Source organism: Ictidomys tridecemlineatus, chromosome 1 (genome assembly GCF_052094955.1).
Source record: "Ictidomys tridecemlineatus isolate mIctTri1 chromosome 1, mIctTri1.hap1, whole genome shotgun sequence".
In the NCBI taxonomy this organism is placed as follows: domain Eukaryota; kingdom Metazoa; phylum Chordata; class Mammalia; order Rodentia; family Sciuridae; genus Ictidomys; species Ictidomys tridecemlineatus.
In genome coordinates, this window is record NC_135477.1 from 153872783 (window position 1) to 153887903 (window position 15121).

The 15121-nt window shown below is 42.2% G+C and overlaps 1 protein-coding gene and 1 non-coding gene across 8 annotated transcripts in view; both read right to left on the reverse strand.

The window, feature by feature from the left end:
- The window catches only part of Rasgef1c (RasGEF domain family member 1C), a 78989-nt gene that overhangs the window by 31940 nt on the left and 31928 nt on the right, over positions 1-15121 (reverse strand). For 2 of the 7 annotated variants that reach the window (XR_005727956.2, XM_005339338.4), the window contains exon 2: positions 6988-7090. The gene's annotated coding sequence lies outside the window, so the exon portion shown is untranslated. Of the gene's footprint in view, positions 1-3169; positions 3371-6084; positions 6180-6987; positions 7091-12374; positions 12448-15121 lie in introns of those variants that run through there. The other 5 variants (XM_021735986.2, XM_021735987.2, XM_040272406.2 and 2 more) reach the window with 5 other exon arrangements.
- Positions 3505-3608, reverse strand: LOC120885924 (U6 spliceosomal RNA). Its single transcript, XR_005728723.2, has one exon. It is a non-coding gene; the product is annotated as a U6 spliceosomal RNA (small nuclear RNA).

Consider the following 15121-nt stretch of genomic DNA (forward strand, 5'->3'; position numbering starts at 1 on the left):
CAGCTAAGCTGTAAGCATTCAGTTTTCAGCTGATGAAACTAACATTTCACAAAATCACCTCCTGTCTTTCCCAGTGGGGTGGCTGATGCATATGTGGGCACATAGGGAGCTGCAGATGCTCAGCGGGGAGTGGTGGCCAGCTCTGCAGGGTGCTCTGGCTCTGCCTCACGTTCAGAGCTCAGTGCCTGAGTAATTCCACAGGACAGAAAACTCATCAGCTGTCAAGTTCTGTTCCATCCCACCAGTTGCCTGACACTTCTTTCCAGTGCAGCATCGAGCCTTCCCCAGATCCCAGTCCAATTTTCTCAAAGATAGATCAGCCAGTACTGGGGCTAGAAGTGAACTGGGAACTTCTCTGCAGAGCAGGGCAGATGGTGGAAGGAGCCATAGAGGGGCTCTTCTGAGTAAGAGTCCTTCAAGAAGTGACCCTGGAAGCTCTCAAAATACCTTGGGGGCTGGCCTGGAACTGGGCGCTCTATGCAGGGCACTGGGCACAATGGATGGGGTTGGGTTGGTAAGGATGGTTCTCAGGCTCAGCTGTGCTTTGGAGCAGCTAGATCAGCCTGGGGACTGGGGTTGAGAGTTGCAAAACCATCATGACCCACAGGGATGTCTAAAGAGGGGACGGGCTGCTGGGAGCCCTCTGACCTCCAAATACCCATTGTGTCTCCAGCTGGTCCCAGGCCTGGGTTTCTTCTGCTTGTCAGGGGTATTGCATACATGCATGGAGGGACTCCTGGCACCGTTCTAGGCACTGGGGGTCAAAGCACAGCCTCATGGGGCTGGTGAAGGAAAGCTGACAATATACAGGCAAAATTATGTATAGAGACTGTCCCACTGGGGCACATGCTCTTTCAGGAGTGGCAACTCTCTGGTTGTGGTTGGATGATCTCAGGAGACTATTCAAGAGAAAATGAGATAAGAGCTGCCACCACTGGAGATCAGGGAGAATGCAGAATGGTGGGGTGCATCATGTTCCCCTGTGCAAAAACACAGCCAAAGAGGCCTGTGGAGGTGGATGTCTCAGCCCAACCCCTCTTGTACTTGCTTTCATTAGTTTTGGACAAGGACAAGGAAATATAAATATATATAGTCCCCCTCTTTATTATACAAAAAAAATAGCACAGAATCCACACTGTCCTGTGTTGGTCTCTTTCCATTAACAATGCATTTGGGAGATCTTTCCATAGCAGGACAGGAGATTTTTTTTCTGCCTCATAATATTCCATTGTTTGAATATCCAGGAGTAATTTTTTAATTTTTTTGATATTAGGGACTAAGTCTAGGATGCTCTTCCCCATCCCTTTTTATTTTTATTTTTTAAATTTTCAGACAGGGTCTTGCTAAGTTTTCCAGGCCAACCTTGAACTTGTGATCCTCCTGCTTCATCCTCCCAAGTAGCTGAAATTACAGATGTGCACCACTACACCAGGCATCTGAGAGTAATTTTAAAAGCCAGTGATGAAGCCTGGGGATATGGCTCAGTAGTAGAATACTCGCTTACCATGCTCAAAGCTCTGGGTTTGATCAACAGCACTTAAAAAAATCCGAAGTCAATGATAAAGCAGTTGAAGTGTCCACTGATGGATAAATAAAATGTAGTCTATCTATACAAATGGGATAGTATTTAGTCTTTTTTGGGGGGGGAGGGGTTACATCGGATTGAACCCAAGAGTGCTTAACCACTGAATCACATCCCAGCCCTTTTTGTTTTGAGACAGAGTCTTGCTAAGTTGTTTAGGGCCTCGCCAATTTGCAGAGGCTGGTTTTGAACTCATGATCCTCCTGCCTCAGCCTCCTGAGATGCTGGGATTACAAGTGTGAGCCACCATACCTGGCAAGAAAAAAAATAATAATAATCAAAAAAATTTTTATTCCTTCCCAATAGCACGATGCTGGGGACAAAAATCTTTAATATGTGGACCTTTGGGGGATACTTAAGATCCAAACTATAGCAATATCCATGAAATAAATAAGACAATAAAATAACCAATGCTGGCAGGCATGTTGGAGTAGCCCCTGAAAACATTACTGGAGGTGAGGTGTACAGTGTCACACTCTCTTTAAATTGTATCAAGATTGATATGCCAAGATCTTTATGTTCTTTTCACCCTCATCAAATTCTTGGCAATTTATTCCATGAGATTAACCTAGAGGAAAAAAAGCTCTGGAAAAAATTATTTGCTTTGTATTAATTATAAACAGCGAACTCATTCTAGAATGCTGTAAGATGATGAACAAGAACAGACAAGGAGACAATCACACACCCATCGGTGGATTTTCTTTCGCTGTGGAAATTATGGTTATGAACGTCCAGTAATAACAAAGAAAATGGTTATGGCATAATGAGATTAAAACAGCAGGAGAGAAAATTGCACAGGATACAAATGATAATGTTCATGCGGGCAAAGACTGTAATGGGGCACTGACAAATGCATCGTTGACATGCCCTCTGCTTGCCCTGTTATTATTTTAGTGTCATTCATTCAAGCTGAATGTAAAGCTCGGTGCTCAGATACAGCCTCCAGGATGAAAGACCCCTGGAAGACCTGAACATATTTTGGGGCTGTGTGAGTGTTGAGTAGGGTTGGAGGTACATGCCCACCCTGTGACAAGGATACCAAGGGGACATTTACTGAGAGGTAATGCCTTGCTCTGGCACAAAACTGAAGTGGCTGAGCCAAGGTCTGAGCTGCGAAGTCTACTTTTTGACCACCCCTGGCGAGGGTCCCCTGTGACCAGGGTGAATTCCTTGACAAGCTCAAACACACATCGATGGTCTTGTCCAGGCTGCCCCCTTGTGACTCCCCAGGATCCCAACTCCCCATCCCCCAAGACCCCACACTGGCTTTAATCTTGCTATGCTCTCTAAAAGGAGACTGGCTTGCTCACTGCTACACCCCAGAGGCCTGACCCTGCGCCCAGAACATAGCGTGCTTAGTAAAGATGTGTCATGTTTAAGTGACTCCAATGATACAGATAAGAGTTGTTGAAGACAAATTAGTGCAGATGGAGATGAAGGGCTGGCGAACATGCCAGGCATTCAAGCAGTGGGGCCAGTGGGAGGGAGGAGCTGGGCTAATGTTTGGGGACCTGGCCCAGGAGAGTTCACAGGGCCATTCCTCTCTGCCTGACCTCCAAATCATCCTCTAGCCGCCCCCCTCCTCACCTGTAAGGAAACTGAGGCTTAGAGAGTGAAAGGCAGGTGGCCAGCTCACATGCCAAGTATACCTGGCAGAGATGCGATTTGAGAATAGACAGGTGTTTCTGAGGTCCACTCCTTGTTCTTGCCAATCACTCACATAGCCATTGATGCTTCTGGCCCCAAGCCACAGAGCTCAGAGGACACAGTCAAACTCCTGAATGTGCCCTGGACATGAACAGAGGAGTACATATTAGCTGGCCTTTTGGTTACAACAGCCATCCTGGGACAGGCCAGTTCCCCAAGCATGGTGTTTGGTTCCCCAGGGCCCTGTGCCAAGGTTATCCCACACATATTTTTTTTTTTACATGGAATGCTTCATTAATCTGCCTGTCATCCTTGTGTAGGGGCCATGCTAATCTCTGTATCATTTCAACCTTAGTATAAGTACTGCAGAACCAAGTACCACATGTCATTCTTGAGCTTCCTGCAGCCCCTCCGAAGGTCTAGTTCTTTTCCTTCCTAGACCTGAGATTGGACCCAAATTCGCCCCTCCTAGAGCTTCTGTCTGTTGGATTTGCCTTCTTAGCATCCAGTTTTTTTCTCTCTCTCTGGCTAGACCTTTAGATTTTTGCTTTGGGAAATAATATCATTCTCTGATGAAAAAGCAACTGTCTTGCTGAGATAGTCAGTGGAGGCACCATCCTCCCCTGGCCAAGAGGTGGGCACCAGCCAAGTCTGGGCCAATAAGATGCCTTCCTGGAAGATCCAGCTGGTGGAGACCTGACATAAGAGCCAAACCTGTGGCAGGCCAGGTGTGGGAGGGGGCTGGAATGGCTTCTGTGTCAGATTTCCCCTTCCTGCCTTTGGTCTAGGCATGTACTTCTGCCTCAGTTTCCCTGCCTACATCTATTTCCATTGCCTAGGTACATGTAGGTCTCCTCATCCTGCATCAGGTCCACAGCCAGAGGTCCTCAGGCTCCTGCAACAGTTAAGGGGACACCTAGCATGGGTTGCCTGGGATTTGGTCACAGAGAAGCAGGTGGACGGAAGGGAAAGGACCCCCACAATTTTCCCTGAAATGGGGGGCATCCTGACCTCCACCAATGCCCAACTGGGATGCTTCCTTCTCTAGGTCGTGCTGACAGGCACAGAGCCCACTCTGCTCTTGGACTCTGGCACTGGCAAAGTTTCTGGGACAGGATGACCTAAGCCTAACTCCTGCCTGGGAGGCTGGAAGAGGTCTACAGGGACAAGAGTTTGATGGGGCTGGGGACTGATATGAAGGCACAGCCTAGAGGAGAGCTGGGTTTTTCATTTCCCTGCTTTTGACAGAGATGTATGTACTAGGAATGAACCTTTCATCTTCATCCAACCATACAAAAACACAGGGCAAGAAAGTGCTAAAGGCTCTGTCACTTCTCCTCAGTGTGAGGCTTTTAGAGAGTGGCCTGGGATGTGGTGATGAAAAAACACAGGCTTTGCTGGACTCCCAAGGGGCTGATCACATGCCTATACCTTCCAGGTTTAAGGGACACCAGGACTCAACTCTCATGTTTCTATTCTGACTTTCAGAGTGGCCGGTACAGTTTTCCCTTGATATCCATGGGAAGTGGTTCCAAGATCCCTGTGGATACTAGAATCCATAGATGCTCAAGTTCCTTTTATTTAAAAAAAAATGTAGTATTGGCTGGGCAGTGATGCACACCTATAACTCAAGTTACTCAGGAGGCTGAGGTTGGAGGTTGGTGAGGTTGAGGCCAGCCTGGAAACCTAGCAAGACCCCATCTCAAAATAAAAAATAAAAAGGGCTGGGGATATAGTTCAGTGGTAGAGCATCCATGGTTCCATTTTCAATATTGGAAAAAAGAAGAGATGTAGTATTTGCATATAACACTTACACCTATCCTCTTGTGTACTTTAAACCATCTCTAATATATATGATATATATTATAGCCACCTTTAATAATATATAATGCAATGTAAGTGTTATGTAAACAGTCATTTTACTGTATTATTTAGGGAAAAATAAGAAAAACGTTTGTATTTTGAACAGACACAATATTTTTCTAAATATTTTCTGTCTGTAGTTGGTGGGATCCAGGGATGCAGAATTTGCAGATACAGAGGGCTCACTATAATTCTGCTTTTTAAAAAAGCCACCTTGGAGGCCATGCTGTGAGGCATTTCAAAAGTACATTTAGAAATGACATCTCTAGCTCCCAGGTGGCCAATTTATAATCCCCATCCTGCAGGTGGCTGGTCAAGGCAATGTTGTTCTCATTACTTCTTGGGGACTAGAGAGGGCATATTCTCCAGGCAAACTTTCCTGAGTAGGCACTGGGCTAAGCAGGTGGAAGGGACAGAGGCAAAGGATACTGCAGGAGGAGGGCCCTGTGAGGACTACCGTCATGCCAGGAAGACACTCCCCTGAGTTCTAACAAGTGTCCTCACCTGCTCGGAACAGGGAGAAGAGCCAGTGAGATCAAATGACAAAGCAAACATCACACCACCTGCCATAGAGAAGGCTGGGCCCCCAAGGTCAGCTCTCCCCTTGGGAACTCACTGCCTGCCAGGGGCTGGAACTACAATACAGGTGGTAACTGTTCCACCTGCTATCTGAGGCTCTGTGCCCAAAAGACTTGCTGCCTCTGCCCCCCTGGTCCACCAGAATTTCCATGCTGGCTGTGACCCACACAACCCACTATCCTGCTCATCTAGCCTGCTAGCTGGACTTTCTGCAACCAGGCATCAATAGCTACTGGGAATTATCCCTGCTGAGCTGGCCTTGAAGGTAATAGTAGTCTCATGTTCTGGACTGAATATTGTTGATCCTCTCTGCAACTTGATTGCCATAGTGGCTATGCTGATAGGTGGGGCATTTAGGCTGATTAGATAGTTAAAAGGTATTAATGCCTTTCTCATGGGATTGGATTGGTTACCTGGAGAGTGAATCCTTATAGAATGTGGTTTCTCCTCTTCCACACAAACCCATTTGCCCCTTGGCTTGCTACCAGGAATTGAAACGGCATGAGGTCTGCGTAAGAATCACGATTTTAGACTACCCAGCTTCCAGAACCATGAGCCAAAATAAAACTCTAATTTATTTTTAATAAATTATCCATTCTCAGGTATTCTGGTATAGTAACCAAAAAAGAAATAGGACAGCCCACATCTCCAAATCAGAGCTATTCTGCTTTTGCCATAGTATGTGTAGAATTTTAGACATTCTTGCCCAATAATTTGCTTTCCTTTTCCCCATTATATCTTTGTAAAATTTTTGTAATAGGGCTGGGAGCTTAGCTCAGTAGTAGAGTGTGATGCTGGCCTCATAGCTTTACAAATGTCCGGAAGCACCGGGAACTTATGGCCTCTTCCTTCCCCTGCCATGAGAAAGATCCAAGCAGCTTGGCCTCCTCAGAGCTCCTGTTTCAGTCTCCATTCAGTTATAATTTTTCTCTGCAGGGACCCCAGAAGCTCTCAGAAGAGGCCTGAATTCCTTACTTTATCACAGTGGCCAAGGCAGTAGTGCCCCTGGGTATGTATCTGATGGCTCAGGGCATCATTGAGGGAGTCACATTGGCATCTTTGCTTGGGACAGCTTCTGCTGCTCTTTCAGGAACAAGGACCATCCTCTTTGTATTAGGGGGTAGGGAACTGAACTAAGGCCTATTTCCAAGGGTCCTGGGTGAAGCACCTGCTTTACTTCCCCATTCAGGTTCTGACCTCCAGGAGTTTTAATTCAAAGAAAAACTCTGTATCATGCATATGTGTCTTCTGTTTTCTATCACTCAGTACTTAAACAACTATATGGGAATGATTGCTCACTTCACAGAGGAACATACCTGGCCCCTGAGAGGTAATGTGGGTGGACAAGGTCACTGGTAGGTGATGGACGTCCCTGGATGCCTGGGCTCCCAACTCTAGGTCCAACTCCTGGACATGGTTCTGTGAAGAAGAATTGGTCAAGGTTAAGTAGAGAACGGATATGGCCTGGAGATTCAACAGGGGAGCTGGGATAAGGGGCTGGGAGCTGGGGAGGGCCACTTGAATACTAGGAAACCCCAAAGTGGCCCAGTCTCCAGGGATTGCGGAGCTCCCTAAGCATGCCCTGTTGGGATTCTCATGAAGGAGAAGCTCCAGCCCACAGCTCAGCCCTCCTCACACTTTGCATCAGAACCTTTGACCAGCCCGACTCCCCACACTTGGACCTGGATCATGCCAGTTCATACACAGCTGCTCTGAGCAGTGCAGAGCCCAAAAAACTCTGGGGTCCTCCTCTTTCCCTTCTGGCAAAGCCTAAAGCTGAGGCACATCTTATTGCAGTTTGGGTCCTCTGAAAGGCTCCTCCCTGTTCCTTGGTGTCTGAAGGGATGCTATGAGGGTACTGGGATGTACTCCTGAGCTCGCAACCGTGCTTGCCAAGACTGGGAATGCACCTGGCTTTGCCTCTAGGAGGCCCCCTGACAGACTTGGTGGGGAGTGGAGCACAGAGCTGAGTTATTTTGGGCTCCAAATGGCCCTCGGTTACCAGCTGACAGATCCTGCTGTTTCCCCACCTCCAGAAGCAGTTTCTGGAAGCTCAGGGCCTGACTTGAAGGGACCTGTCTAGTACAAGTGAACAGCACCAAAGACCCACAGAAGATTGGCAACTGAAAATAGAGCTTTCCACAGAGTGAAAACATCCTCTTCTTCCCTGGACCACATTCTCAATTATTTCCCAAGACACTTCTAGACGGAGAGGCACCGGGTCAAAAGATTCCATCTCTTTTATAGAAGTTGAGATATACCACCTAATTGTTTCCTCAAACCATATTGAAGGGATGTTATTTTCAAATTCCTGATGCTTCCTCACTTCCAGGAACCATTTCTCCTCATTGGCTGGGACCCCGGGTAGGGGAGCTAGAGAAGCAGGATGGGTGTAAGTAAACCTGACCAAAGAGTGCAGCATCCCTTCCTCCCCCTGAACAGATGATGGAAGTTATACGATTAAAGTAAATCCCGGGCCTTGTTTGGAGACTAACATGGAGAAATGTCCTTTCAATATTTCCCCTTCATTAATTAAAAAAACAAATCAAACACAAAAGAGTCTATAAGCACATTTGTAAATTTAAATAATAATAAATTATTATTATAACAACTTGGACTTTTGTGACTTACCCAGCCTAATAAAATGAGCTTTAAAAATCCCTTATGAACACAGATGTGTAACCCATGGAGAGTGGACAGGGATATGTCAGTGTAAGTGTCTCTGGATACCATTTCCTTACTAACTTGTAGTGTTTAATGTGAATCTCTGTTTTTGGTGATTCAGGTCAGCACTTCTCACTCCCACCCAGGGTCCTTACTGAAAGAAGCCATTTGGCTCCAACTAGGGCAGAACAACAAAGCCTCCATGGTCCAATAGAGCAAGCACTGCCTTCTGTCTTTGTTTTCTGTGGCTAATAATACAACATCACAGACTGGGCAAGTTAAAAAGAAAAGAGGTTGATTTTGGCTCATGATTCTGGAACAAGACCAAGGGGTTGTCTCTGGTAACGATGCCCTTATTGCTGGCAGAGTCCCAAGATGGTGCAGGGCATCACATGGTGAAAGGGAGCATGTGAGAGTTCTAGCCCAACTGACTTTCACAGAAAACCCACTCTCAAGATAACCCACTAGCCCATGAATCCATTCATTCATTATTGCACAAATGGACTAATCCATTCATGAGGTCAGAGACTCACTCCCTTTTTAAAGGTCTCACCTCTTAATATCTCATAAAACTTCAACATGAGTTTCAGACAGGACAAACCAGTTATATACAAATCATAGCACATTCCATGTGCAGTTGTTCTCTGGGGCCTGCAGATTGATCACCCTCTGTTCCTGGGCACCAGGGTATGTTGCTCTTTTAGTCAAAGGGTTTTTCTCAGGCTGTGGGCAAGGGGAGACTCCCCACTGGTGACAAATCTCCTTTGTTGGTGACGTACTTTGACTATTGCTTCACCACCTGGGATCACTCTACTCGTCTCCCTGAAGTAAGGAGACCTCCGCTCTGCTCATATCTAGACTTCTACCCCAATACCAATTCCAGCATCCCCATCATCCCACACAGGCTTTGCCTCTTGGAAGAAAAAAACTGCTCTTCATTTCAGTTAGTCATATACAATATGCCTATATGTGATAGAAAGATTTTAAAATGTTTTGGAAGCTAAGAAATACAAAATGAACCTCTAGATAGAGAAGTGGGGGGGAAAGTGAGTAGAAGAACATCTGTAGTGCTAAGAGTCCTACACCAGCAACAATCTTTACACAGCTTAAGAGCCTGCCTATACAGGCCAGGCAAATCCCTAGTGTAGATTCATAAATGTTTCCTACAAGGGCATGAAGGCATTTTCTTTGCTCTGCTGATATTCAGGTTATAGCATCTGTATTTACAACATAGCATAATGTGGCAATACTCAGGAAATGTGTCAACAGGAGGAATGACAGGAAATTGAGAAAGGGGTACATGCCAGCATTCGATATGTCCCTGGAAAATTGTGGATATTGAAGGGCAATGAGGAGGAGGAACATCACTTAAAATAGAGACAATGAATAAAATAAAATACTAATAGCATAAAGAAAATAGAGACAGCTTCCCACCAACATTCCCTTTTCCCCTCTCACACAGCCAGCCTGTCCAAGAGCACTGGGGAGGAAGTAGCTGCAAAGAACAGAGAAAAACTGAACTCTTCTTTTGGGATTTCAAGTTTTATAAGTGTGGGAAAACCATTATGGATAAAGGCAAAGATCTTCCAGGAAAGTTAACAGGATTGTTTTGTATACTGGAAATTGACTAAGACAGGAGATTTTAGGTGCTCTTAACCATTAAAACAACAACAATGAACTATGTGAGAGGATGGATATATAAATTTGTTTGACGATAATAATCAATACACTTATATTTATGTCTACCAACACATCATGTTATATACCTTAAACATGTACAACTAAAAAGAAAAAAGACAAAATTCCTTTATAGCCCCCAGATTAGAAAAATGCTTCCTAGGCTTGTGGGAGAAAAAGTTGCAGGGAGGCCCTGAAAAATAGGGATTGGCCGTAGGTGGGAGAGGGTTCTCCCTCTGCCTTGCCCAGTGTATCTTTTGGGAGGCAAATACTGACCAGATGGGTCAGCAATTCTGAAGGCAGAGGACCTGATTTCAGGGTCATTAATTTCTTTTTTTTTCTTTCTTTTTTATTTATTGTAGTTGGACACACTATCTTTATTTCATTTATTTATTTATTTATTTATTTGTGTAGTGCTGAGGATCGAACCCAGGGTTTTGCACGTGTGAGGCAAGTGCTCTACCGCTGAGCCACAACCCCAGCCCAAGGGTCATTAATTTCTATACTGATCTTCATTGTTTCCTTTATTTGCCTTGCTTTGGGTCTGTCTTGTTTTTTTTTTTTTTTCTAGTTTCTTAAAGTAACAATTTCAATTACTGATTAGGGAACTTTCTTCCTTTCTAATGTAAGAATTTAATCTTTTTAGGTACTTTTTTAGATATTTCCTACAAATTTTGAAATGCTGCATTTTCATTTTCATTTAAAAATATTTTCAAATTTCTCTCTTTCTTACCTATAAACTTAGGAATCCTTATAAGTAAATGTGTGCAGATTTTTCTGTTATTGCTCTATATTTGATTTTTAATCAAAGTGCATTTTTGTCAGAAAATATTTGTATGCGTTTGATGCTTTTATAATTGTTAAAGTGAATTTTATGTTCCCAGATATGATTTTATTTTGGTGAATATTTCACATGCACTTAAAAAGAATGTGTGCTCTGCTGTTCTTTTGGGGTGACTGTTCTGTAAATGTCAATTGGATCCAGTTGGTTGCTGTTGCTGTTCAGTTCTTCTCTATCTAAAAATATCAATCAACCAATAAACCTATCCTGATGCTTTTTTGTCTTTTAATAAGTATATTTATACTATTTACAATTAATATATCTGTTGATGTATTTGTATGGGGGTTATTAGTTTTATTTATTAGTAGATTTATTCTTTAGAGCTGATTTCTATTAATTCTAAGAATGAGAGAGGTGTGTTAAAGTCTTTATATTTGTGAATTTGTCTACTTTGATTTAATTCTGTCTGTTTTGCTTCATTTATTTTGAAGCTCTGTTGTTAGGTATGTGCACATTTAGGATTATTATGTCCTCTTCATAAATGTCTCTTTGATTGCTATTAATTATTCATATTTATCTTTGGAAATATTCTTTGCCTTGAAGTCTACTTTGCCTATTGTTAAAATAGTCATCCTAGGATGAGGATGATGATCACAATAATGATGATTTTGAATGTTTTAATATCTTCTTCCATTCTGTTTCTTTTAAATTACCTATGCAATTTATTTGAAATTTTTTTTTTAGGCAACAAAAAAATGAATCATTCTAAAAAAAACTATCCTATTTATTGTGATGAACCCAACTATTATGTACAACTATAAATCTCTAATAAAAAATAAAAATATCAATCAAGCAATAAACCTCTCCTGACGCTTTTGTCTTTTAATAAGTATATTTATACTATTTACAATTAATATATCTGTTGATGTATTTGGATGTAGGCTACTAGTTTTCTTTATTAGTTGACTTATTCTTTAGAGCAGTTTTCAAATCAGAGTAATGATTCCTTTTTTATTTCTTTTTGCTGCCTCTTTATTTTCTCTCTCACCTTATTTTCATTCTGTTTCCTTCCTTCTACCTTCTTTTGAATTATTTGATTTTTTATTCCATTTTATATTCAGTTTTAAAATTATATCTTTTTGGTATTTTTTTTCATGGTAGCACTAGGCATTACAATGTACATACTTTAATGCTTTGCAGTCTATTTAGAATAAATATTTTTCCAGGTGTTATGGCACACACCTGTAATTCCAACAGCTTGGGAGGCTGAGGATTGCAGGCTCAACGCCAGCCCTGGCAACTTAGTGAAGCCCTAAGCAATTCAGCGAGACCCTGTCTAAAAATTAAAAAAAAAAAAAAAAGGTGGGGGAGGGTTTGCAAATGTAGCTCAGTGGTAAAGTGTTCCAGTACCAAACAAACAAATAAAGTCTCCAGTACCAAACAAACAAAAACATTCTAGAATAAATATTTCACAACTTCAAGTGAAATATAGAAAACTTAACACTCTGTAGGAAGTTTTACCATCCCTTATTTATATGTAGGTCTCTTTTATGTTACAACCACATCTATTGAAAACATCACCTGACAATGTCATCTTGTTTCCAACTGTCAGACATATCTTAAGAATTCAGGGATGACTACTCTCCCATTTACACAGGTATTTATCCATTTCTGTTGCTCTTCCTTCATTCCTGGTGTGCAAGTGGACTTCGAGTTTCATTTCCTTTCTGTCAGAACTTCTTCAGCAATGCTTTCCGAGCAGTTCTGTTGGCAACAAATTCTCTTAGTTTTGCTTCATCTGAGCATGTATCCTGAAGGATATTTTAGTAGGTAATTTTTATAGAATTATAGGTTGCTAGCTAGAAGTTAAAAATGTTGTTCCACTTCTGGTTGCTAAGGTTTATAACGAGAAGTCCACAGTCATTTGATTCATGCTTCCCTTTTAAGTAAAACATCATTTTTTACTGCCTGCTTTACATTTTTTTACCCCTTTGGTTTTCAGCTTGATTATGGTGTACCTGGTCATGAATTTGTGTTGTATTCTGGTTGGGATTCATCTTGTTTTGGGGTTCTTGAATATGTGGGTTCATGTCTTTGGGAAATTTTCAGCTATCATTTCGTCAAATCCTTTTTCTTTATGGCACTCTTTCTCCTGCCCTTCTTGGACTTTGGTGACACACACGTTCCATCTTTTGCTATTGTCCCACAGGTGCCTGAAACTCCATTAACTTTTCTTTCATGGTCTCTCTGTTGTTCAGAGTGGATCATTTCTATTAAACTATTATCGATATCCCTGCTCCTTCTCCCAGTCAATTTCATTGTGCTCTGGAGCCTAAACGGTTTTAATTTGTTTTGGTACCAAGGATTGAATCCAGGGGTGCTTGACCACTGAGCCACATCCTGAAACCTTTTAATCTTTTATTTTGAGACAGGATTTCTCTGAGTTGTTTAGAGCCTCACTAAGTTGCTAAGGCTGGCTTTGAACCTGTGATCCACCTGCCTCAGTCTCCTAGTCGCTGGGATTACAAGCGTGGGCCACTGTGCTATGTGAGTTTCAAATTTTTGGTTAGTGTGTCTTTCAGTTCTAAAATGTTCATTTGTTTCTTCCTTATATCTTATTTCTTTGCTGAGACTGTCTAACTTTCCATTTGTTTCAAGAGCATTTCCCCTTACTTGATGGAGGATTTTTACAATAGCTACTTTAAAATCTCTGTCAAATAATCCCAACATTTTTAAAAATATGTTTTTTTTTAGTTGTAGATGGACACAATACCTTTATTTTATTTATTTACATGGTGCTGAGGATTGAACCCAGTGCCTTACACATGCTAGACAAGAGCTCTACTACTGAGCCACAACCCCAGCCCAAATAATTCATTTGCTTCTTCTTGGTTTGGTATCTGTTCATTATATTTTCCTGTATAAGCAAAGATTTTCCTAATTTTTTTACATGTCAGTTTTGAATGATGTTCTGTACATATTGAATACTAGATTATGGAATTTGGGTATTTATTTAAATCTTGTGGAGAATATTTAGCAGGCAATTGGTCTAGTTAATATAAGGCTCAAAGTTCTGACCAGGCTTCTGTGGGGTTATTTATGGTTTTAATGTTATTTTCAATGCCGTTGAAAATTGGTATTGAAATATGTGTGCTACCTAATGACCAGTGTGAGACCAGGACAGCGGTTTATTTTGTACTTCAGGTATCAAAGCCTATGGTGTGCTGTTTAGGGTCAGATTCATGTTCATGCAGCTTAAGGATAAGCTAGGAGTTAATAAACAACTTCATAGGGTTGCTTTTCCAAGTTCCTCCCTCTCTGCAGTCTCTATGGTATTTTCCAGTTTCCGGAGGCTTCTCCTTTTGGTCTTTTAGCAAGAAAAGTAGGGCTTTACTTACCCTGTTCTGCGTGCACTTCCCTGAGTCTAGGAGGATAGGGGGAAATAGAAACAGTGAGTTCACCCTACCCTCTTTGGGACAGTAGGTTCTCTACTCAGAAGGGAAGGTTTTGCTTCACTCTGAGTTTGAGGCTCTTACAGGGTCCGTGCAATGCTCCCATGAGACTGCTTGTGGCTAGGGAGTGAGGGAACACAGAAACAAATTTTTAAATGGATTTTTCCCTACTCTCTCTGAATAATAAGAGGACCCCTTTCTCCTTCCTTGAGCCACAACCAGAGGGTTTCTCTTGGAAGCCTCTGTGAGTCTTGATGTCCCTTCCATGTTTCAGGCATCCTGAGTTCAGTCTGGGCAATGTGAGGTTAGGAAAAATTATAGAGTCACTTCCAGGTTGGTGGTACTTCAAATTCTGCTTTTATTTCTCAATCTGCCTAATATTTCATTTTTAAGTCCTCACATAGCTGTTCATGCATTCTGTCAGATTTCTAGCTGTATTCAGTGGGAGAGAGTGAAATGTACTTACACCAGTCTAGACCAGAATGCTGGTGTTCATATTTATGTTATAATTTTTATCTTTTTTAAAATGAGGAACATTTGTGTTCATTACATTAACTTTTATGGGTTGTTTTCTATTTATGAGAAGTCATTCTGGTGATTTAGGTAGGAATGTAACATTTCATTTTACATGTATTAATTTTAATAAGTATGTTGATTTTATGAGAAATGCTGAACAAGATGACATCAGCCTAACTACCTGCTTGCTGCATCCCAAGCAGGACATGCATCACCTTTATGTCAGGATGCTACGGTTTGAAGGTGTCTCCCCAAATTTCATGCATTTGAGACTTATTCTCCAAAGCTATTTGGGGAGGTAATTAGATAGCGTACAAGAGACCACTACCCAAACTGACTTAATAGCAGACATACTCTCAA